The following is a 25,904-nucleotide window of genomic DNA, read 5'->3' as shown; positions in this document are numbered from 1 at the left end:
CGACTGTGCTACAATTCCTTCATGAGGGGTGTAACAAGGGTTTGTCTTTTTCTACTTTTTGCTCTCAGTGGGCAGCTCTCAGAGCTCTCAAAGGGGGCCCAGAGAAGTAGCTGGAAGATGAAACACTGGTCAACCTCTCCCCTACAAGGGCTTACCTGCTTGGCATCTCCCTTTGGTCCTAAATTTCTCCAGGCTCCACCTTGTTTTGAGCCTATTGGGATTATTGATGTAAAACATCTTACCCTCAAAACAGCCTTTTTGATTGGTATCACCTCTTTCCAAAGGTTGGGTGAACATAGGGCATTATTGTGCAGGCCTCCCTTTTCGTTGAGTCCTTCCTGAAACTGTGGTATTTCACACTTCTCAAGATGTGGTTCTCCTTTTATTCAGGAACACAAACTCCAGAGATAGAGGCATGGCATTCTATCAACATGAGGACGATGTTCCTGAAGTATTTCTCTAGAGCAGAAATATTTCAGAAAACTGATAGCCTTTTGGTGTCTTTTGGCCCAATAGGGGAGGGCAGGAAAGTCTTAGTGGTGTCTGTCAGTTATTGGATAAGGACTGTTATCTACATGGCCTACATGGCGGCTTACCAATCCATTTCCGAACATGTGCAGGGTTGCTCACTAGGGGAATGGCGCCCTCCTGGGTGGACGCTCAGGTTGTTTCACTACAAGAGATATGTAGAGCAGCCATATGGGTTGATCAGAACATGTTAACATGTCACTTTAGAGTGAAGGTGGATAGCCCCAGTGATGGTTTCTTTGGAGAGGGGTAGATTTCTCTGTGCAAGGTCTTAATAATTTGGTTGCATAATACAACTGGTGTTGGGATACAGCAGCAGCTGTTTGTTGTGTCTCATTGGAAACTTTCCATATTCCTCTCCTTGGGTACTGGGCAAGGAAGAGGGACATGTAGGTAATGATCTGATTAATTATCAGTAATCTTTATTATTGCTAGTCCTACTCTTCCTCGTCCCAGTACTGGAGATAACATCCCACCCTCCCAGCCACCCTTCCCTCACTCATGGGGTGTTGACAGTCCCATGATCTGGCTTAGTAAATTGGTAACTAAGGGATTGTGAGTACGTAGGGGGTTTGTAAATCCAATAATAGGAAAAGGGTTCCTGTGAGGGAGACAGGGTCTCAAAGGTAGATACTGTGATGAGGAAGAGTAGGACTAGAAGTAACGATGATTACCAGAATCAATCAGCGCTTTATGCACAGTCTTTTAGGCATATTTCTGACATGGGAATGTGGAATTCAGACTGGACAAAAAAGGGTCATTAAAAAAACCAGGAGTCTAGGTTTGCTAGGAAAATGAGTATTTCTGGATGACTTTTAAACGATTTTCTTCTGGGAAAAACGTCATACAGTTGCAAGTGAAGTTTTGGTATGACATTTCCCACTATGAGACTTTTAGGGGGACCATTCCCAAAAGACAAAATCTTCGAGCAGTGGTTTTACAATCTTAAACTGACAAAAGAAGATATTATACCACCTTTGCTTATGTAACAATAGCTGAGGACAGACTATACTTTTCAGAGAGGTAAGTCAGCAGTGTGGTCGCTCAAACAACCACAAATCTGTAAGTACTAAATATTCGACATTTTCAAAGAAGTCTATCCAAACATACCTCTCTCTACTAGAGTACAGTATAAACTAAAAAGACTAACAACCTGACAATACCAGGGAAAAGTACAATATAGACAGTATTAATATCACAATATTCAGACTAGCCAGCTGGGAATTACAATGATAATGCAAAAAGCATGTAAAGAATATGATATTAATTAGATTAAAAAAACACATGCATCACCTTTAGATAACATTCTTTGGGTTAAGGTAATGCCAAATGATTTAGCCAGTTTCTAGGGTCCAGATTAAGTCTGGTGGTCAGGGGACTTTGTGTGCAGCAAAACAAATGTGTATGATGGCTGGAAGTTTAGAATTCATTTTAACCTCGGGCATCGATCTGGACAACCCTTCAGATCATCATTTTCACATGCCAAGCCATTCCAGCCCGAACTGCTTGGTCACATCCCATGAGTCTACAAGCAACCTCTTTTGTTGCGTCAGGTTACTTTGTTTGCTTGGGACTGGCACCTAATCCATTATATTGCTCTTTGATGACCCTACAAATGCAAGCTGCTTTGCTTGGTGTTGTACACAGGTTCGAGCTGTGGTTCGATGTCTGAGTCAGTTCAGAGGTACTTGGTTTCTGCAGTCCTGTACATTGAGGTGGGTGGCTCCATGAGCTTGGTGGTACTCGGGCACAGTGATGGCGTCTTTGAGTGTACACCTTATTGGGTTCAATCAATTGCTTGACAGTGCAAGGCTGGATTTAATCAAGTTGTTTGAAGTTTGCAAGTCAGGGTGATGGTTTTCTGTCTCAGTGGTAATGTCCTCAAAATGACTGGCTTCAATAGCTCTATAAGTGGATATAAACAGAACTCATTGTTTCTGACATCAGATCATGGCTTGTGATGTTCTGGCTTGACTAGCCATCTATGGTAGCTCAACGGCTTGATGCTGACTTCCATGTCTTTTGGCGTCTGCTGGGCAACAGTATCAGCTAGAAGAAGCACTTCCTGGATTTTGGGTGGTGTGGGCTTTTCCTTAGCCTCCAGAACTGCTGCTCATTTCTGCCTTATCTCCTAAGGCCGAGTTTTTCTGAGGCAACTCCAGGCAACTCCAGGCACATTGCCACCTTATGGGTATCCGGTGCTCTATGTCTCTGGTCCTCATCAGCAGGCATGATCCTTAGTTCTCCCGGAATGTGGATTTTTGTTTCTCTGTGACATTAAGTAAAGGGTCTTTCTCTCTTTTGAACTATCTGATAAACTCTTAAAAGTAACCATCACAGTGAGTTTTTATCATTCTTTTTATTTGTAAATCCTAGTAGGGGATTGGCGATTCCAAATGGGAAAGAAAAAAAAATATGTGTCCCAGTATTCAAACGGAAACAACAGGACTGGATGGCCTACTTACGCCACTTGAAACTTGAATGATCAGGAATCAGAGGGCTAAAAAATAGCGCAATAATGAGATAAAAGTCTTCAAGTATTATTCTCCAACTCTTTCGAAGTTTTGGCAATTAGGTGTGCTTTAAATGCTGACTATAGGCCACAACTAATGGCATGGGAAGTGATGCTGGATGAGAGCTGGTATTTGAGGGGGGCACATGCTGTGGTTATTGTTTAGATTTGTATACACTCATGGACCATCTATGGCCATGCAAGACCCTGTGACCATTCCAACCCACTACATGCTCTCCGCACAACACCCTTCCCCCTAGATCTATTTGCAGCAACTCTGCACTTTTAAGGGGAAGTCTATGTTACTTCTAAGCAGTCTTCTGTAAGGTAATGATGTATTTGTAACAATACACCAGTTCCTTGAGTAATAACGATGTCTGAAACACGTGTGCCTCCAGGCACTTGATTTATAATTAATATGTGTGTCTTTTCAGCTGTTCCTTAAACTGAGTCCCTATTAATAATAAACATTGGCAAAACCAATAGTTTTGCCACTTGTATAGGCATTATATAGTCATTTGTATTTATTAGCATTTACAGAGCACCTTCGCCAAAGTGCTTTACATAGTAACATAACGATACAATTAAGTGATCATGTAGACAGGCAATAGTTTAGGAAGAGGAGAAAAGTAAGAGATGAGCCTTGAGGTCGAAAGCAAACATTTGAAGAGAGGTGAAAGCACAGATATCAGGAGGAAGGGCATTGCAGAGTTTCAGTGACAAGAGGGAGAAAGAATAAAAGCAGGAGAGAGCAAAACAGGTTTGGGAGTAGAGAGGAGATGAAGGTCCTGGGACCAGAGGGTGTGAGTCGGGTTGTGAGAGGATATAGCAGAACAAAGATAGGGAAAAGCAAGACCGACCATGGTACCATATAATACAATAGTAAAAAAGTGAAAATGAAGTCTGGAATCGAAAGGCGAAGTGGATTTTTTATGGAAGAGCATGGAGGTAATTGAAGAGAAGGTGGATAGTGAGGCTAGGCTGGGAGGCTAGATCAGGGGCAACGCATTTGTCTTGGAATCAAGACAACGCACAGCAACACAGGTTCGAATCCTGGACTCATGCTTAGGAACTGGTCCCGGTATTAAGCACACTATAAACATTATAGTGGAATTGAATATAGAACAGAGAGGGACCATGTTAGAGAGCGGAAGACCAACCAGAAGAGCAGAACGGTAATCTAGATGTGGGTTAGTGGGAGTAAAGAATTTCAGTGTTGGAGGGGTGTAAGGATAGGTAATAAGAAGACTTCCAGGATTTAATTTCTGAAAATCGGAGACCGACTCAGAAAAGGTGGAAAAAGATTGGAACATTTGCAAGTCATGCGCATAGAAGTGATGGTATAGTTTAAAGGAGTGAATGAGAGAGGCAAGAGGCATAGTGTATATAGAAAATAGAAGGGGACCCAAAACAGAACCGTAAGGAACACAGTAGAGAAATGGAAGGGGAGGAAGGGTTACCTGACCAAGAGACAGAATAGGTCCAGGAAAAAAGGTTAGAGTGACACCATTTAAGAACTGACCCAGAAAAGCCAAGAGAGGAGAAGGCAGAGATAAACGTAAGATGATCAACCATGTCAAAAGCCATGGAACAGTCCAGAAGAATCAGAATAGAGCACACTTTTTTTGTACGAGCAGAAGGAAGAGAGTCAGATACATGAAGAAGAGCAGTCTCAGTAGAATGAGTAGGTCGGAAACCAGATTGAATTGTGGGAAGTAGAGAATGATGTTGATTATGACAGGAAATTTGAGGATAGACCACATGTTCCAAAGGTTTTGAGACAAACAGCAAAAGAGATGTAGGGTGGAAATTTGATGGAGTAGAAGAGTCTAGGGAGAGTTTCTTAAGACTGAGAATACAAGTGGCATGTTTGAATGCTGCAGGAAAAGTAGAAGTAAGAAAGGAAGCATTAATAAGCATAGTAAGACATGGTCTGAGGGACAGATAGAACTGAGGAACGAGGGAGGCAGAGATAGAGTCAAGAGGAGAAGCAGTCTGTATTTGCCGGGCAGTGTTATGATATACTGAGGTGCTAACACCATTTGTAAGCTGTTGTCATCTGATGACCAGATAGTACCATTATGGCAGTGCCTGGTGGAAAATGCAGTTCCTATGCCTACATGACAGGCAAAACTGTTGGCTTTGCCACGGCTTGGTTTCCTTTGACCATCATGTGTTTGCACATATACCATTGAGACCAGCCATTTAAAACAAACCTCTGCCTACTAAGCTTGACAGATGTATTTTCACTGTAATAGCATTGGATAAACTACCTACATTGCACAGCTTCTGATCCTTGGACAGATATAAGTGGAGCAAATTTATAATTCAGCTTTAAAAACTAAATAGCTCCAAGGAAAATAAATGTGTGTTTTACCTGCTCAGAACACAAACATCATATGTTTCCCGACAGTGGTTACTTGAATACATTACCAGAAGGATCGTATAAAAAGCAGTCACATCTTCATATGAAAACAGACTTCCCAATAGTACTCGGCACACGCAACTGCTTTGAAAATACAAGCGTCGATACAATATTCCTTCAGCACAGTCATCATTTGGAGGTCCATTCTTTTACTCTTAGACTGTTTCAAGTATAAGTTACTCACAATAGGGCCCAGCATGACCCAGGAGTTAAGTCACTTTGCAATCAACGGCCTCACATTGTTGAAACACTGGTTTTAGGCAACATTACGATACACTTTAAAAGAGATAGAAGACATGACAACGTTCGAACTTTACTTGTTATTGTGCATTCAGCTATGCACTGCGCACAGTTGTGCCTTGTTCCATGAAATATCGAGGATTGCATTTCCTAAAATGGCATTCTTATTTTAAAGCCTCTAGGTGGCATCTACTATGGAACGACTATGATGTTTACATTTCTGATTGCTATTCAAGCATGAGATTTACAGGTAAAGCCCTGAGATTGACGTTATTTGTAAGACTTTATTTGCACATTAAAAAGGGAGATTTACAGTCCTTGTAATCGAGAATTGTATGCATGAACTTTGGTTTAAAGTTCATAACTTCACACATACAATCAGAAGGTTTACACATCACCACATTTTTGACTCACTTCAAAGAGTTTCACAATTCATGTGTGCTTTATTTTCGCAATTGTCAAGCTACGTGGAATTTACACAACACTTAAACTGTCCCTTCTGTGGCCTCGAAGTTCTAGGTTTCTGGAACAGCATAGTCCAACACTAAATAAATCAGTACATGACACATATTGCACAATTAGAAGTTCGTAAGCCTGTATTTACATATGTAGTAATGAATTTCAACGGCCTGCATAGTGGTTGTGGCCAGTGCTCAAAGTGGCATGTGAAATCGAGGGGGGCTCTGTAAGGGGGCATGGCCTCAAATGGGATGTGGCCTAATGGGCGGCAGGTGGCTTAGGTAAGTGCCACCGACCTTCAGAAGGAAAACCTTTGCAGCAATCATCACACTCTCACCCGTGGTGCACTGCCCGGATACCTCTGGCCGGCTTAAAGCCCTAGTTGTGGCATCCAATAGTGCACATGGGCATTAGGGTTACTGGCTTATTCCTTGTCTCCAAGGATGTTGATGCAGAGCGAGGTGGCCTGGGTACCTAAGTGGTGTGGGTTTGATGTCTATCGGACACCCTAAGGCTGTGCACCTACATACAATAAACACAATATTCAATAATACACTGAGACATCTCGATATATCCATATTTTTAAAAGAGGGACATTGGAATTACCTGTTTTCTTGCCATTAAGCCAGTCAGAGGCCTCTATCCGAAAATTGGTTCACCTGTGCCTTATTCAACAAGCATTGTCAAAACCAATACTTTTGGCACTTGAAGTTGTTTATTGCCTTATATATTTAGCATGGGGGAAGGAATGAGGAATGCTAGCACAAGGGGGTGAAAGGAATGACAGAGCAAGTGGGAACGAATTTCAGCATAAGAGGGAAGAATGACAGTGCAAGGTGGGGGAAGGATGACAGCGCAAGGAGGAAGGAATGGCAGAGCAAGTGGTAGAATGACAGCGCACGGGGGAATGAATGACAGCAAAAGGGGGAAGGAATGACAGTGCAAGGTGGGGGAAGGATGATAGCAAAGGGGGAAGGAATACAGTGCAAGGGAAATAAGGTACAAAAGTGAAAAAGGGGGAACTAATGTGGTTTATCAATGATGCCATGTAAAAAATGTCATGTCACATTACGAAAGTATATGCAGACTGGCACTAATAGTAGTGCTAATCTGCATATACTTTCGTAATGTGACATGGATTTTTATAGTTTTAGTATTTTAGCATTTATTTTGTACCATTAGTAGTGCCAATCTGCATAGTGCCAATCTGCATATACTTTCTTAATGTGACATAGACATATTTACTTGTCGTCAAGGGTAAAGCAAACTTAAGTGTTATGTATAACTATTTATTTTTGGTATTCATTTACAGGTTCGGGTAGTGCAATATGTTCAGTCTCATATCCCCTCATATACAGTCCCACCCTACAATTCCAGGCAATACACAGTCAGGGTTTTCTCAAAATTAGAATAATTATTTAAAAGAATAGAGTAATTTCAACTAAACTGGTCTCCGACTTTACACCAAGGAAATCGCTACAATACAATTGACTCATCAATAATCAAAAAGCAATACACATTTTCCCTGCCTGTATGCATATCTCTTCTGATAGCCATGCCGGGATTCAAAGCAACTTCATATAGATATATAATTTCTAAAAGATACAAGGCATTCTAAGCATTTCAATTGCTTCTATGTAAGCAATACAATTTACTTCACTGATAACATTGCCACTTTCCGGAAAGTGCAGGCATTTTACTGATATAAAACAATTGGAAAGAACATGATTTTCTCAGGTATCAAAACAAGTATGATATCAGAGAAATTATTTGAACAATCAACATTTAAAAACAAATATCCATTCATTTCGGCTCCCCTGTATAAATGTGGGGTTGTGAATATATTGGCTTTGTGCAGGTTATTTAAATATAGAGAATGGCCAACTTAAATATGAGTCGTGCAGGTTTGCATTCAGAAAATAATATTCTCAGAAAAGTGCAATCCTCTCTGAACAGATATGTGTGCATTCTTTACAGAATATATTTGTGTAGCTTTAAATGTACCTGTATCGATAACTTTCAATGTATGTGTGTGTGTGTGTGTGTTGCTTTAAATATACCTTTGTGTGCAGATTTTCACTAAACAAGTGTATTTTGCTTTAACTCTCTGTATATATGCACAGCTTTTAATGTGCGTGTGTGTAGTTTTCAGTCTCTGTGTGATTATAGGCTGGAGATATTCTATTCCCTAGTAACAGAAGCCTGTTTAAAACACCCCAGCCCTTTCACATTACACATGAGGCTGCCTGTGTATTCAAAGATAAGGGACTGCAGGGGCTTAACATTTGTCATAATTCTTTGTAAATATAATAAATTCCCTATACTCATTTCTGTTGCACAAACATCTAATTTATAGCTAGGCCTTCCCTGGTGACAAGTATGCTTTATCTCACCTTAGACAATAGTGTGCCATTAGAACAATATCGTTCAAATGATTCTACACCAGCTTTATCCATGGATTCTGTTTTAAATGGTGCTTGATTTTGCTAAATCAATTCTGCATTTAAGTGTCACTAAAGTTGCATTCAGTTTTAGATCTTGCATCTAAATATAAAATGTATTGGGCTTGAAGGAAATAACATGTCACTTTATGTTCAATGTAAATGGGAGACATAGGGCACCATAATTATGACTCCATCTGTATATTTGTCACTTTAGCAATTCCCTTTTAATTGCCAGTCCCTTTATTCCCGGAATTTATGATGCACAGTTTATGAGGACATTTTGAAGTTATACTGGGTTTTATTTACCTTTTTAATTGTTGCTTCTCAATTTGTGACAAATCACATGTAAATCAGTCATTAAGGAATCACTCCATCAGCAATCTCTCCATTAAGCAGGCAATATAGAAGCCAATATCCAAGCTCAGCCGGTCATCCCTCTCTCAATGGATTCTGTCTCCAATCTGCATGGAGATCCATCATTCAAACAGATTCAGCTCTCTCTCTGGCCAACTCTCTCTGTTTGTTTCCTAGATCGTTCAGAATTCATCTCCCCAAATGAATTGCCAGTTCTCCTCCCATCCTGTGTGCCTGCAATTTTAAATCTTTGACTCCTCCTCTTAGCTTGTGAAAGAGGTGTGGCTTCCCTAGTCCCATGATCTGCAAAGGGAGGGATAAACAACTCCTACTGTAAACATTGCTATTTCATTTGTATGCCTAAACTTCTGATGTGCATGTGTGAGATTGATAAACTCATTATCACAGTAATCTGTAGATCAGTGTGCACAATTACATGAGCCTCCTGTTTGTGTGTGATAAATATAAGCAAATTAATCTATTTTTCCATTTATCACCATATGTTTTCATTACACACCAGGCATAATTTAAATAATTCAAAAGAGTACTTTCTACTAATCATTTGAAATTGGCCCCAATTTGATATTACGTTAGATAACAGACTTATGTTTTTTTCAAATACTTAAATAGGTTATTTAAAATGGCACATGTTATTTTCTGTTTATTTTACAAGTGCAAAGTTTCGACTTTGGCCACTATAGGTCACTGTTGATACATCCCCAGCATCTTCTGGTTCTTAATATCAATAACATCTCAATGCAATGTTTCTTTTGCTGTGCAAAGAAATAGGAAAACTCCCTCTTGACCGGAGCTTATATGAGGCCTTGAATGTTGGATTGTATCATCTGCTAGTGTTCCTGTGCTGGCCTTAAACTGGTTTGGATACAAAGGATTTGAATTGAATGGCCTTATCTTGTGTCTCCACACCTGAACTGGGACTAGGCCTCAGAAATGTTTATCTTCAAACTGTTTCAAGTTACTCCTAAGCAATAACAGGAATATATTCAAACACGTATTTTGGATTAATGTAAATCACAGGCTTATTGAAAGTGAATTAAAAACATGGTAAAATACATGAGTTCTAAGCATACACACATGCTTCGTTCTTTTCTGCTTTTTATAGGCCTGAATCAATGTTCTTGAGGCATTTCCTCTGCAGTTGTGTCCATATACTGGTATATTGATCAGGCAATGTTATGATATGATATTTGTAAGGTGCCTGTAGACAAGTGTTTCTATGCACAACAAGACAAAGGGGCAAAACAGAGGCAGGACAAGACAAATGATCTTACTAGGCATAGTGTTATTCAGATCGTGCAATTGCGACAAACTAAAAATGCAGGGCGAAGGGAGAGGGGGAAGTGCCAGGGAGAGGGAAGGGGGAAAGGCAATCAGGGCAGTATTGCTCTGAGTAAGTGCAGTCATGGAAGTGCAGCCCTGGGCAAGTGCAAAGAGGCAGGGGACTGTAAAGGTTACAGTTACAGCCCCTAATGCGCGGTAGGCCAGGAGGCAATGCAAGGGAGACTGATCATGGAGGAGACTGGTACCAAGTTCTTTGGTGTAAGGCGCTTTATAAATCAATAAATACAAATACAAATAAATACAAAGTGAGACTCTGAGGGTAGCTAAGCAACCAAACGGCATGGCATACAGGAAGGTTAGCAGGAGAGGGGGAGAGAGAGAAAGCAGAGGAGAAAATGAAGGTCTTGAGCCGCTTCTGGAATTTCAGGTGGTCCGGCTCAAGTTTGAGAGGGGCAGTGAGGTCATTCCAGAGGGACATTACAGAGGGAGGCACCTGCAGAGGAGAGAGATCTACCCCCACTCTCTGCCTGGAGAAGAGTCTGGCCCTCAGAAAGTTGGAGGCAGCTGAGCGAAGGGCTCAAGAAGGAAGGCATTTTGGAAGAGAGAGTTGGATGTAGTGTGGGCCCCGTCCCAAGAAAGCCTTGTGGTAGATTCAGAGGGTCTTCAACCTGATCCTTGCGACTACTGGGAGCCAGTGGAGAGATTTCAGGGCTGGAGAGATATGGGCCCTGGGCTTGAGGCAGAGAGTAGAGGAAGGCAGATTGAGAAAGAGGTTGTTGCAGTAGTCCAGCCTGGAGAGAACCAGGGCTCTGGAGATAGTGAGCTTCTGGAGGATAGTGAGAAATTGTAGAATACCTCTGCGGAGGTGCAGCTGGTAGTGGGCCTTCTTAGCAAGGTCTGTGATGTGAGGAGAGAAGGGCAGAGTGGAGTCAAAGATGACACCAAGGTTTTTTCCCTCACGGGAAGGTGAAGGAAGATGGACAAAGGAGGTTGGCAAGTGCGAGAGATGGAAAGAGGGAGCAGGGGTCCCAATGAGAAGGATCTCTGTCTTACGGGCATTAAGGCAGAGATAGTTGGAGGCGCACCAGTCCTGAATCACAGATAGACAGTCTGGATTGAGCAAGAGAGGAGAGGAGGCTGAGGAGAGCCTGAAAGAAAGCTGAGCGTAATTTGCATAACAATTAAAGTTAGAGGAGAAGGTAGAGATCAAACCTAACCTCGACCCTAATACACCTACGAACTACAGGCCCATCACGACTGTCCCCTTTCTCCTACAAATAATAGACAGAGTATCATATCTCCAAATACAACAACATTTGGAAGACAGCAACATTCTAGGTCTGTGACAATCTGACTTTAGACCCAGGCATGGGACTGAAACAGCCCTCATGGGCCTAAAAATCCAAATGGATGAAGCCAAAGACAAGGGAAATCTGGCCCTCCTGCTCTTGTTGGATTTGTCCGCAGCCTTCGACCTAGTCGACCACTAAATACTCATCAAACACCTCTCTTCGGCTGCTGCATTCTCCCAGGATGCCACCAATTGGATTTGGTCTTTCCTATTGGACAAAACAACCAGGGTCTTCGTCCCTTCAGGCGGTGCCGCGGCGGACCCCATTCCTATCCAATGTGGAGTCCCCCAAGTTTCTTGCATCTCTCCTATGCTTTACAATGTCTTCACCAAGCTCCTCTTCGACCGCCTTGATGACCTGGGAGTTACATATACAAACTATGCCGACGACACCCAGGTCCTCATCGTGCTCACGGGGAGCTATGAGGAGGATGTTGCAAAACTAAACGAGATCTACTTTGATATCCAAGCATAGATGGCCACCCTTAGCCTCTGCTTAAAAGATGATAAGACGGAACTGTTGATCATCGGGTCACAGGCCCAGCTTAACAAACTTGACCCTAGATACCAATCCTTCACCATTGATGGCAATATTATAAAAGTGTCAAAAGAAGTCAAAACACTGGGCGTGTATCTTGACTCAACTATCTCTCTCAAAAAACAAATTAATACCACCATCTCATCTACAGCCTAGACCAATAAACGTATTAATACCTGCAAACCTTTTTTATCCACCGACAGTTGCCTTACACTAGCTAGGGCCCTCATATTGTCCAAACTGGACTACTGTAACACACTCTTCCCAGCTCCATTAACTACAACCTGAATAGACTACAGATACTCCAAAACAACGATCCTTAGATGCACCGTTAATCTCCCCTGCAAGGCCCACATTTCCACTGCTAGAAAGGAATTTCACTGGCTCCCTATCCGTGAGAGAATCAAATTACGAGCACTGGTCATTACACACAAATCCTCTATATGACAGCACCACGTTACTTATCTGACAAATTTACGAGACAGAACTCTACCAGACCAACTAGATCCCCATACCTACACCAACTTAACCTCCCAAGGTTCAACCTGAAAACAGCTGGGGGAGCTAGCTTTCCTGTGCTAGCAGATAAATCCTGGAATGCACTGCCAATGACAATCAGAGCTGACACGTAGTTCTGGTCATTCCGAGCCAAGGTAATGGAACTACTCACAACTCAGCAATAGACTGTTAACTGCACTTAGCTAAATCCTGCTTCCTGTTTTCTTTGTATCAAATATATCCTTGTATCAAAGGCATGATTCCAGGTATGCCACTTTTCCACTTGTATCCTTGTTTCCAACATATGCCCCTCTACGGCGGACCAACCTGTAGCCTGGTTCTCTATAACGCCACTATTCCCACCATCACGGACCACCTTGTAACCCGGTCCCTCACACTATCTATTGTACTGTATCATCCTCTGCTGTAGTCTGTATGTGCAACCTTCTGTAACCATTGCTGTTCCTAAGGATAAAGCGCCCAATTACCCTAGGGTTCGGCTGTGCTATACAAATAAACAAACTAAACTAAACTAAACTAAACTAAACTAAGCAGGCCAAAGGGGCCAAGTAGACATTGAAAAGCCAGGGTGAGAGTATAAAACCCTGGAGAACACCACATGTGGAGAGACAGGTGGTGGAGAGGAAGGACCCAGGTGGGACCTGTCAGGGTCGTTCCAGGAGGAAGGAGGTGAACCACTCCAGGGTCCGATCCATGATGCCCAGGGTCTCATGGAGTCGATTGAACAGGATGCCCTGATGGACCGTGTCAAAAGCAGAGGAAAGGTCAAGGAGGATGAGGACAGAGGGAAGGCTGTAGCCAGGTTTAGAGAGCAGATCATCACAGGTGTTCAAGAGAGCAGTTTCCGTGCCTCTGTCTGCTCTGAAGTCAGACTAATGGTCATAGAGACAACAGATTTGATGTGGAGAGTAAGCTGAGAGATGGCCAGAATTTCCAGGAGTTTGCCCTGGAAAGGAGTGATAGAGATCGTGTGATAGTTTGCCAGACTGCTAGGATCAGCAGAAGGCTTTTTAAGGAGGGGGTGCACAAGGGAGTAATTGAAGAGAGAGAGGAAAGATCCAGTGGTGAAATAGTGATTGCAGAAATAGGCCAAGGTTGGAGCAAGGGTGTCAATCTGGTACTTAATGGTTCTGGAGGAGCAGGGGAGCACTTGATTTGGACGACACTTTCATAGATCAGACTTGTCTAGAAACAAAGTCAGGTGTTACAAGGGAGAAAATGAACAGAGGGGGAGAGGGAGAGGTAGACAGAGGGGGGTCGAGAGAGACAGAGGGAGAGGAAGAGGAGAGTGAGGACCGGATGCCCTGAGTTTTAGTGGTGAAGTGAGAAGCCAGAGCCGTACGTATGGCCTGGGAGGGAACAGGTGATGTGGAGACTGCAGAAGGACTGGCCAGCTTCTTGCAGATTTTAAAGAGTTTGGCCATGTTGTTAGAGGCCACAGAGATGCAGGCTTCGATGTGGACTATCTTCTTGGAGAGGACAGAGTCTGTATTGCCTTTGGAGCAGGCGGCAGTCCAGTTTGTCAGAGGAGGCGCCAAAGGGCCTCCACTTCCTCATGGCCTTCCTGCACCTTTGTTTCAGAACGGAGAGGTCAGAGTCATACCAAGAGTTGCACTTGGATGTAGGCTTCAGATGGATTCTCATAACAGGGGCAAGGATGTCTAGAATGTTGGAGATAGAAAGGTGCTTGTTAGAGAGAGCTGTGTCAAAGTGTGAGTCAGCCGCAGAGGTAGGAGGAGCAGAGAAAGTAGAGGCAAGGGCATCCACTGTCACACACTTCATGGACCGAATGATCGAGAAGGTGGGTGGCAGTGCTGGGTTCGGCTTTGCCTGCGGACAAAGAGTTTCAGGTGAGGGGAAAGCAGAAAGGGGTCAGTCCAAGAGAGAGGAGTGGTGAGAGGGTTAGAGAGGGAGATGTCTGGGGAGATGAGAGCACCCAAGGTGTGTCCGGCAGAGTGTTTCAGACCAGAGGGTAGAATGGAGAGAGACAGTGCATCACAGAGGTTGCAGAAGAGCCCAGAGGAGGGATTCAAAGCATCCAGGTGGAGGCGAAATTGAGAGGTAGAGGCAAGTAGAGAGGCAAAGAGGTCAGCCCACTCTCAGAGGAATGGGGTAACCTGGCCAGCTGGCCTGTAGACGGCGGCCATAGTCAGAGAGAGGCCGGGAGAGATAGAGAGCATGCAGACCACACATTCAAAGGAGGAGTAGGCCTGGGGCAAACAAGTGTGTTCACAGTGCACAGTAAAGGCTGTGAGGTACTGCGACCCGGGGATAAGGGATACTTAGAAAAATGCATTTTCAAATCTACCACAGTGAAATAGGTCACTTCCTTGAGGATGCTGTACAAGTTGGACGCTGGGTTAGGGACAAGTGATAACTCCTTCTGTACTACGTCATTGACGGGGCGGAGATCTTGGATCATCCACTAAAGCGACCGAGTCAAGAATAGCAGCAGTTTGGGCTGAAGGAGGACAAAGGCAGTGGGGAGGAAACAAGCAATTTATGGGACTCCAGTTGCAAGAAGGACAACAACAAGCACAAGGTGGGTTCTGAGGGCCTAGAGGAGGGGGCATTGGAGGCTCAGGACCCAGAAGTGGGGGACCTGGGCAGTGCTGGACATGCGGGAGCTGGGGTCATTTTTCTAGAGAGTGTCACAGCAGGCAGGCAGGGAACTACAACTACAACCAGAATAGCAGCAGTAGACCCCGAGGGCCCACCCCCCAAATTACTTTGATACCCTACAAGATTCATCAGGCCTACACACAGTTACCCCCTCAAATCCCTGCCCCCTAACACCCACCACGCCAGCAACAAGCAGTGCAGCCATACCAGCCGTGCCCTAAACAACAGCCAGCAGAGAAAAGACACACTTTCGGCATTGGCCCCATTTCAAGGCTCTACAGTCATAGGGGGAAACCCTTTTTTTGTTCCCTGGAACAGACACCTACCCCAACTAGGACATCCCACAGAGAGCACTTGCGTGTCCAGTCCTGTCAATGGCCCTAAATCCAGAAGAGGAAACGTTGATGGGGCAGAGTTAGGGAACAAACAATTAATCTTTATGGTAGACTCAGGAGCAGAGAGGTCGTGCATTAGCGAAGGAGACTTCCTACTTTCAGGAAAGCCTCTCGACACACAGGGATTCTCTGGGACTGTTTTAACAGTTCCTCTTCTCCCATCTGCTCTGGTGGCAGCCCCATTGACACTGCAGCCACTTTCACCAGTTTATTTTGAACTAGTTTTGCTTCCTCTGCCTGTTGCCTTTGTATAGTTTCCTTTTCTCTCTCTTTCATTCTCCTATAGTGATGAACTATAATGCTTTGGATCTTGGGCCACCTCTTTGCTTCCACACCAGCTATCTTATCAAGCACTATCTACACTTCTTTGGGGAGCCCACTTTTTACTATAAAATAAAATAGTGATGTTGATTGATGCCAGGCGCTGCCCGTTTCTGCTCTCCACATCTCTTGAACCCTAAGAATATACTGTGCAGCATCTTCCTCATCCCCCATTGTGTGTTCTGAGACGCAGGGACATAACTATAATGACATTGTTGGCTTTTTGCATATTTGTTAGGGTACACAATCAACTTTCTGCAACTTGCTGACTTCTTTCAGTGACAAACACACTAAAGGTCTGGGCCTTGTCTTTTACATGGGGCACATTTATATTTATTTTAATATATGTACTTGTATAGCAGCTTAAGGCCATGGGCAAACAGGCACTGAGAAACAAAATACAAACAAAACAACAAAGATCAAGAGGAACAGACACAAGACACAATCTCACAGAAAAAGGAGAATAGGAAATGTCTCCTCAAAGCTTCAAGCAGTTATCGAACAAAGGATTGGCAAATTGGAAAAGCAAAAACAAATCAATCTAGTATAATCCTTAGATTTGACATTAGATGACGTATTATCTAAGATCTTACATCTGCCTAAAAACAGATGAAGGGTGCTATGGCCACAGCCAATCTCAATACAGTCAGTATCACGAACAGTACTCCATTCCATGATTTGAGTCCCCCTAAGGAGTCTCACCTCCCGTGTTCTAATAGAACCTTTACAAGGTCTCATGCACAGCCAAGCCAGAACCTTGTTCTGGAGTGCTTCTCTCGTCTCTTTATTCTCAGGCTTCTCAACATCAGTGATAATGATATTTCTAGGATCCGTGACGAGCGCTCTAAGATTTACATTAGAGACTTTTGGGATACAGCTATTTCAAATGTGGAAATCTGTTCCATTGTGAGAACTACTCACACTACTCATGAGGGCTGACCCATCACAGTCTTTTGAAGGGACGAGGAAAGGCCACAAGGTGCTTCTGCAGAAGCAGTCACAGAATTTGGGCAGCCACTAATCCCAAAGAGCCAGACTGGCCTTCCATAACGTCCTCAATGACAATTGGCCCAATACTGGCTGGCTTCAAATCCATTTTGCAATCTTCGGCCATCCTACTAAGATGAGCCTGTATCTAGTTCAAGTCCGTTTGACTATATTTATCTTTCCTACCCATGGTATATCTGCATTGTGCACTTATGGCCCAGGTGGGCCCTACTGATAGATGTCTGACTTATTTCCGGATCAGATCGGCAACATTTGTCAACCATATCAGGGTGTGCATGCAATGCCACCTCGTCAATAATGTCAACCCATGAGCAATAGTCCAGGAAGCTCTCACACTGAGTGAGATCCCAGATGATCTTTTCCTTGATTTGAAGCCAACTTACAGGATTCTTAGGGCAATCCACCATCCCCTTATTCCCTGACTGAACCTGCGAAAGGGCCTCTGCAATGAGAGTTTCCATACTCCCTGTCGGCGATTGCATAGCACTAGACATAGCCAGAGATAGTCTGTCAGTATTTCCAGAATGGTTATCAACCCCGGTAAGTTCTTTACCAGGACGGTGTGGATTGTCCCCCAAATCAACAGTTCTAATTGGGCTGGCAAATAAGACAATAGAAGATCTAACCACAGAAGCTGGTATATCCAACTTGGGATAACAGAAGTTTTAGCTGGACACATTTCCTGAAAGTAGTAGTTAGGTAATATATACACCAGCTTACTGGGAAATGTCAGGTCCTCCAAATTTCTGAACCTGCAGACACTGTTAGAGCCAGCACCTCTGATAGACGACTCCCTTTAGGCAGGAATCCTTTATATTGGGTAATACCAGAAAAGAACCCACGTCATGCAGCTTCGGCTGAGAAATAGATTTTCCCAAGATCTCAATGCCAGGCCCACAGGTTGAGGGATACTTTTCAATCTGAGACTTTGTTAAAGGCATTCTAAATACAATTAGAACAGCTATAGGCAAAAACATGTGCAGCTGTAACTACGGTTTTGGGATCCAAATATATGATCAGATCTTATCCGAAAAACGCCCCACATGAATAGCCAGGGAGATATGAGCGGAGCTGCTATTACACAGCTATGATAAAGTCAGCACTCACGGTACCAGACCTAATGAACAGAAGACAACATGGTATGCCCAATGCCTGAAACAGGTAGTACCTCTCAAAATGAGCTCTGTCACAAGTCAGCAATCCCCACTGACAATAAAGAACAAACAGCAGCGGCCGAGCCAGCCAACGGCATATGGGAACACCAATGCACTCAAGAAAAGGGCTGCGATGGATGGAAAAACGCCCATCATGTCAGGACCGAGAACGGGACCAGACAACTGCAGCCCAAGCAGCCAGCAAGCCGCACCATGAGCAAACGTGCGTGCTGCCTCTACACGGCATACACAACTCTTCAGCTTCAGCCATCATGCTAGTTGCAGTGTGGGGCACAGTTCAAACTTCTCTACAATGGTGTGCATGTCCTTAGCATCACCAAGCCAGTCTCTGTATTCCAGGTTAAGGCCTTGGAGTAGTTGCACAATTTTACACTGTTGGAGAATGTTCTTAAGCACACACTCATTTCCATTTTTCAGAGGCATGTTTTTCATCATAAAAGTGGGCAAAGGGCTGATATTTCCACAGAATGGCATACTTTGTGAATAGTGCCTCTCTCTCTCTTTCAAAAAGGCCTTTCTCGATTCACTTTGTTGGAGGCCATTATATTTTATTGTAAAGTTTCTCACAGTTATTGTGTGGTTAGACTGACCTACATTCAAACATAAGTATTATTACATGGCTAGACTTACCTAAATTGAATGTAGGCCAGTCTAGCCACGTAATGTCACTTATTTTGCGTTACAGAACAGTGCATCAGGGGTAACTAAAGCATGGTGTGTTTACGTGAACAGACTGACCAACTTTTCCATTGATGCTCATACTTTTACTTTACTATGCATTAAGGGTAAAGCAAAAAAGGAATGGCGTGACCCCAGCACCCAGCAATGGGTGAGGGCTGCTAGGGGCATAGCAGGGACGCCCTACATTTAGAGACCCGGTGCCCCTTCACACACACTCACACATAAAGCACTTTTTCCTGCTCATTCATACATCAAACAACTCCTTGCAGGCATGCTTACACACACACACACACGCACGCACGCACGCACACGCGCACACACACACACACACACACACACACACACACACACACACTAAAAATATCGTACCTGCTTGCACCCTCGCCATACACTCCCACAAAGTTTCTCTACGTAACATGGACACATTGGCTGACCCTAACTAGGAATTTGGCAGTGCTGAAAAAGTGGTGGTATTTATGTTACAGCTAAAAAAATGTAATTGACAGAATTCCCATAATAAAAGGATTGGCAAAGTCATAAAGAGTAACATTTCCTTCCCCTGTCCTAGATGCACACTAACTGTGCTCCCATACCAGAGACAGCCCATTGCTAGCATTCTGACTAACATGGCAATGCCATCTGGAAAAGAAGTCTGTGAGACCTCGAAAGCATGTGAATTCTTCCACATTGGCATATACTGTTTGGTTAGACCAAAAATGGCCTTAAAAGTTGCAGTTTGGGGATTTTATGACCATTGTAACATTCTGCCAAATCTTCCCTTTTACAATGTGTGGTAAATGTTACAACCAAAATGATCTAAGCGCCATAAACCACACATTGCTATTATTATTATTGTTATTATTATTGTTTATTTCCTATAATGGCCAACACACCCATAGGCCTCAGTACACAACATAAAAACATACAGACAAAAACAACAATGACAACATCATGAATAGAACACCCAATAGAAAGAGAAAAAAAACACTGGGATAAAAAGAAATAACCATCAACTCCACAAGTCCCGAAGGTATACAAAAATGTTCAAAATAATCCTCCTGTTGGTGGGAGATGACATATTATCCAGATTTGTACATATACTAAGGAAAAATAGAAGATTAGTTTGACCGCATCCTCTGATAATACAGTCTGCATGACACTTGGTACAAAAGGTGTTGATTTGTACCCTATGCAAAAACTTCAAGTCCTGAGTTCTAATGTAGTTATGCCCCATTCTTTGGTTCAACGGACCAGGACTTTATTTCTAAACTCCTCGCTTGGCTCAGGACCCCGCAATTTCTCCACAATGGTGATAGTGATATTTCATTTGTCCGTGAGAAGTCCCCTCATGTTTTTATCAATATCCTTAGGCAATAGGGATTTCCTGACACGAATATCTTTTGACAGTGAGACATCTTGGGTAGATTTTAAGATAGCCACTGACCCTGCCAGTTTCAAGGTAGATGGACTAGCATCATGAAAAGATCCAACCACAGACCTCTGGATGAGTGGCTTAACTCTATCTGGGATTCCTCTGTTTCCAGAATTTTAGTATACAAGATTCCCAGACATGGAATATCAGTTGTACTTGTCTGGCTGCATTGATTAACCTTGACAGAGCTATGGTCTGTTTGAGAGCAGTTATCCACGCTTTCAATATGTGAAAGTGGTACCCTCATATTCAATGAGTCGACCCAACAGCAGAAATCTTCAACATTTGTGCATAAACTGAGATCGTGGATGATTCGCTCTTTTAAATGTTGCCATCTTTTGACATTAATTACTTCATTATCCGCCCTCATCCTGTTCAGAGAGGATAGCATCAGTGCTTCCGATATGGCACCCTCCATCATTTTTGTTGGAGACTACATAGTCACATCCAATGCGGAAACAAAGATGTTAATATTACCGGCGGCATATTCCCTGATTTACCCAAATGTTTCTTCACCAATGATTTAGTGGGAGGGGGTTGTAAATCTTTCCCCACCTCTGTGTTTGAACTTCCTAGACTAGAGCCTTTGCTTCCTCTGAGCACTTCATCCCATAACCTCTGCCAATTGACTCCTGTTTGCATTAGCGGCTAAAAATTCAGTGGGAGAGCCGGGCTGCCTAATACCATTTCCAACTTGGCAGAACTCATTCCTAACATCTGATCTGTAAGGTGTGAACCTGGAAGAGGTCTCAGTTGCAGATTCGGGCATCATTTTTAAGACAGGGAGATGAGCATGCGCTCTACTAACAGGCATTATATAAATCACAGTTGTTAAATTGATAGAAAAGCCCAAAAAATAAATCAACCCTACCCACACATGGCAAGTAATGGCCATGTGTGGACAGGTGGGCATAAAACTGAGCTGTTTATAAACAAACAGGATCTGCCGAAAAAGTATGAAGTAAGCAAAGGAACAGCTGGAGATGAGGAACAGTCTGATAGTAAAGCAAAGCAGGGAAATTGACAGATTGGATGCAGGTCTTCCTAGTGAATATGTACATGTTATGTTATGTTATTTTATTTTGCATTTATATAGCGCCTTATGTACCATTGGTATGATCTCAAGGCGCGGGTCAGGTTGAACGCCCTCGGGAACTGAAGTTCAAGTCAGTAGAGAGAGAGTCATAAGGTGCTTGTGAGCACTGGATATGTGTGCAGCAGGTGTTGCATTCCTGTGATAGCTGCTTCTTAGCGGTAGGTGTGGTGGTTGGGAGATCAAGAGTATGTGTTCGTTCTGGCAGGTTGTTATCCAGACCGATTCTGGCTGCGTTAGGCCTGAGGAGAACGCCTAGGCTGAAGGGTCTGCAACCAGCTGTGTTTAGTAAGGATGATGGGGAGTATGAGGCAAGTGATGGCATGCGAACAGCTATACCGAATGGTGTCATAGTATCGCTGTGTTTTAGTTTCATCCACTCCGCCCGTTCCAGCCACTCCACCTGTTCCATCCACTCCACCTGTTCCACCCACATACTTCACCCGTTCCATCCATATACTTCACCCGTTCCATCCACAGACTTCATCCATTTCATCCATCCATTTCTCCCGATTCATCCACATATTTCACCCGTCCTTCCACATACTTCACCCATTCTATCTATCCACATACTTGACCCGTTCCATCCACATACTCTTCATCCACTCCACACTCTTCATCCGCTAGCCGCTCCATCCGCTCCACACTCTTCATCTGTACCACAATCTTCATCCATACCACAATCTTCATCCGTACCACAATCTTCGTCCTTTCTACAGTCTTCATCCACTCCACATACTCCACACATTTCATCCGTTCCATCCGCTCCATTCCTTGGAGGTGATTATTAACTAATTTATTTATGTATTTAATGCGATTTAGTTTACATAAGAAACTTTACACATATTATAAGAGAAACATACAAAATATATCATAATATCCATAAAATAAAGCAAGTAAAAACCATCAAAACCATACATACTTCGTTTCCCATAAGGAGCCATAAAAATACATTCAATATAAAATTCATACCTTCTAATGTCCCCAATACAGCTATCTAGCATATGGGTCATTGTTCTCTTATCATTTGCAATCCAATGTAGTTCAACATCTAGATATTATTTTTCCGTTTTTCACTAATGTACAACATTCCATATTCTGAAGGATAATGTGAATAATGTCAGGTGGTCTTAAAGGTATGCTACCCCAATGGAGATCTACCCCCAGACCATAGAACCTAACCAATATGTAATTTGCCTACTTCCTATATTGTTATATTTAGCATGGCTTCAATCTTTAGCCAGATGTTATATAGGGCAGTTAGCAGGCGCATACTATTAGTATTAGTGCAATGCAGCCAAAACAGCATTTCCTGAATGCTTTCCCAATTGTGCACATACATACCAATATAGTTCTTAATTATACTGCCCATTGCATAGCATTCAGTCAGCAGATGTTTTGCTGTTTCCAATGTCTCCTGTACTTTACATATACGGCAGGGACGTAATTCGATAGGGATCTTATCTCTCCTCCCTGTTACGCTCAGTGTTGGGAGCTGTTCCATTCTAAACAATAGGATGAATCGTCTCAGCCTTTTGGATGGACATGAATTCAAATAGGTCTGAGGCTTCTTAAAGGAATATAATCTATACTGCACAAATTGGTAGCTCTTTAATCTATCAAGATGGGCATGGTTTTTCAACCAATCCCAAAGATCTATACATTTCCCCAATGCATTCTGCACTTCCTCGGAGTAGCACACTCCTCTACAGGTCCAGCCTATTTCAGCTAGCAATTTTGTCATGGAGTTATTCAATGCACAGGTAGATGACTATTTACTGATTTCCTGGTGGACTGCTGCTAATAGTGGGTTATTTGTCCCACTGATCATCTTCACGTAGAGCCATGCCCTCTTTTTCAGAACTATGGCTTTGAGGGAGATCAACCCTAGCTCTAATCTTATCAAAGCCATGGGTATGCAGGGAGGTAGGCCCAGGATCTGTTGCCAAAATGTCCCCTCAATGACCTGAGCCATTTCAGGTCTAGATGTATAAGTGCTTCTAGACCATATGTCATCATTGGGGAAAATACTTGTATTTATAATTGGCGAGTGCCCTGTTGAGTATTTTGTATAGATCTGGGGCCTAGCAGTATTTTCTTACCGCCAAAATGAAAATAATTCAGTAATAATCACTCTTTGCATTCAGATTAGATTTGGTAAATAGTACTATAGTATACATACATTATTTCAGCACACTGATACATTTAGTGGTATACATTATGTTGGTATGCGTTATTGGTGGTATTTATGGGTGAGCATAAATCTTTTGTTTTATATATGTGACCACAGTATCCAGAACCCCTTATTTTTGTTTAGTTTGTTCGTGTGCTCATTTCAGAAACACCACATTTCCAATTGGAGTGCCACCATGGGCTGTTCTCACTGATTTATCTACGACAGCAAGCTATATGTGGTATTTATCACCAACTTATTTACGTTTGGTGAGCTATGTCCAGGGCCTCTCTTTCTGCCGACTCATAGACCTTCGGCAGCAGGCTATTTAATTTTGTTATTATTATGTTCCATTCAGAAAACACACACACACTCATATACTGAATGGATTCATGCACACAGCTACCGCCATGTCTTATCTTTTAGCAACTTTTAAAAATGACAATTGCTCTGTGCAAAGATCTTCCCATATTACCAGTGTTATAATGATAGATGCACAAAGGACAAGATAAAAATGAAACACACTTCCCGCCTGCTTTCAGATAATTTTTTTTTGTATTATAAAACTTGCATTTCAACACGAGCTTACTCTTTTTTTACAGAAATAAATGGAAAACTCACAGTAACAACATTATCTGTAACAAAATGAAAAGAGAGTGGCGAAGAACAAGAATTCAATTTGCAACATTAAACATGTGGTTAAAACACAGGAATCTCCTCTCCTACTCTGACTGAATATTTTCGCACACATATGCACAGCCCCCACACTTCAGAGAGATAATTACCAGGCTTGTTCAGCATGTAACTTCTTTGGCTGGTCGCCTTCTGGAGGGGTTCACCCAGCAAGGGCAAGCATTTGCTGTCACTCAAACTGGGACTTGTTGACTGGAAATCCCAGCCTCTGTAGCAGTATTGAATCTGCTTTAGGAATCAGGCATCCCCAGCTATCAACCCAGTCCTTCTCCGAGCTGTGTCAAGATGTTGTCTCCTAGCTTCTTCCCTGAGATTATACATGAAAACCCTGGTTACCTCCGACCAAAGGATCCTAACCAATACAATTCTATCATGTCCTATCCACCCTCTGCACACAATAGAAATCTTTTACAGTAAGCAACTGTAACAAAACTGATTTCCTGCTATTCGAATCCTTGCTTCCTGCAAATACTGTGGACAAAGCAGCACAGAAAAACAAGAAGAAGAAGAAAAAAAAAATCTGCACACAGTCTGAAATGAGTTTCAGCCTACCTCATTAAGAGGTTAGGATCATGTTAGTACGGTTAATTATATTAGTTCATTAATCTTCAAATCTGTCTCTTGCAACATAGGCATTTCAGATGAAAAGAAAAAAAAAATGTGTGCATTTTGAATATGAAAAATAAAATGCGCTTTTAAATGAGAAAATGGTTTGTTTTTAACCTGTGTAGCCTGTCTTCATTTACATATCCATATGTTGCACTGGCAACACATACCTTGAAGCAATTACTTCAAACCCATACAGTGGCGCTGCATAAAAAAAAATGCTCAATAACACATGTCTTGCTGTACCACATTGTAGCAATGCACCAAACCCATGCAGTGGTGCTGCATGAAAAGAATGCTATACATTGATCCTGTGTAGTGGCGCTGTACTCCAAAAACACACCAAACAATCCTACAGCCCCATAACTTAAATCCTCCTTGCTTAATCATAAAGCTATGTAGTAAAGAAGCCACCTGCACTGCTCTAGTGGTACAGGTTTGCTTGCATATAACATAATCACTGCTGGGCTCGAAGTCAATTCCCAAGTAGTGATAATGTGGGGCATACAAGATTTTATCATTGCCCACTATAAGGTTAACTCGTGCTGTTCTTTTACCCGTAAATCTCATGACCTTGGTCTTTTCCAGGTTAATGGTAAGGCCATTACTATCAGCATATTCCCAAAGGACTGAGGCAGATCGTTGTAGCCCGCTGATGGTATGGTCAAAGATTACCAGGTCATCTTCATATGCTAGGACAGGGCATATGGCCCCACCAATTTTGGGAGGACAATTTTTAGCTGCAGATATTGCCACTGGTATGTTGGACACATATAGATTGTAAATAAGTGGTGCAGTGACACAATCCTGCTTAACCGCCCTGTTCTGATAGACCTTTTGAGTCACACGCCCTTCCTGGTCTGATTTAAGCACAACAGAAGTATATTGATGTAGTAATCTAAGATAATACAATAACCCTGCTTGGCAGCACATGGCTTCCAATTTCTGCCATAGTCGAACGCAGCCTTGAAATCTATGTTCAATGCGTACAAGGGGGGCTGACTCCCTACATGCACCCTAATATGGAGGATGT

Source organism: Ambystoma mexicanum, chromosome 7q (assembly GCF_040938575.1).
Source record: "Ambystoma mexicanum isolate Mex_15411 chromosome 7q, UKY_AmexF1_1, whole genome shotgun sequence".
In the NCBI taxonomy this organism is placed as follows: domain Eukaryota; kingdom Metazoa; phylum Chordata; class Amphibia; order Caudata; family Ambystomatidae; genus Ambystoma; species Ambystoma mexicanum.
This window is presented reverse-complemented; position numbering follows the sequence as displayed.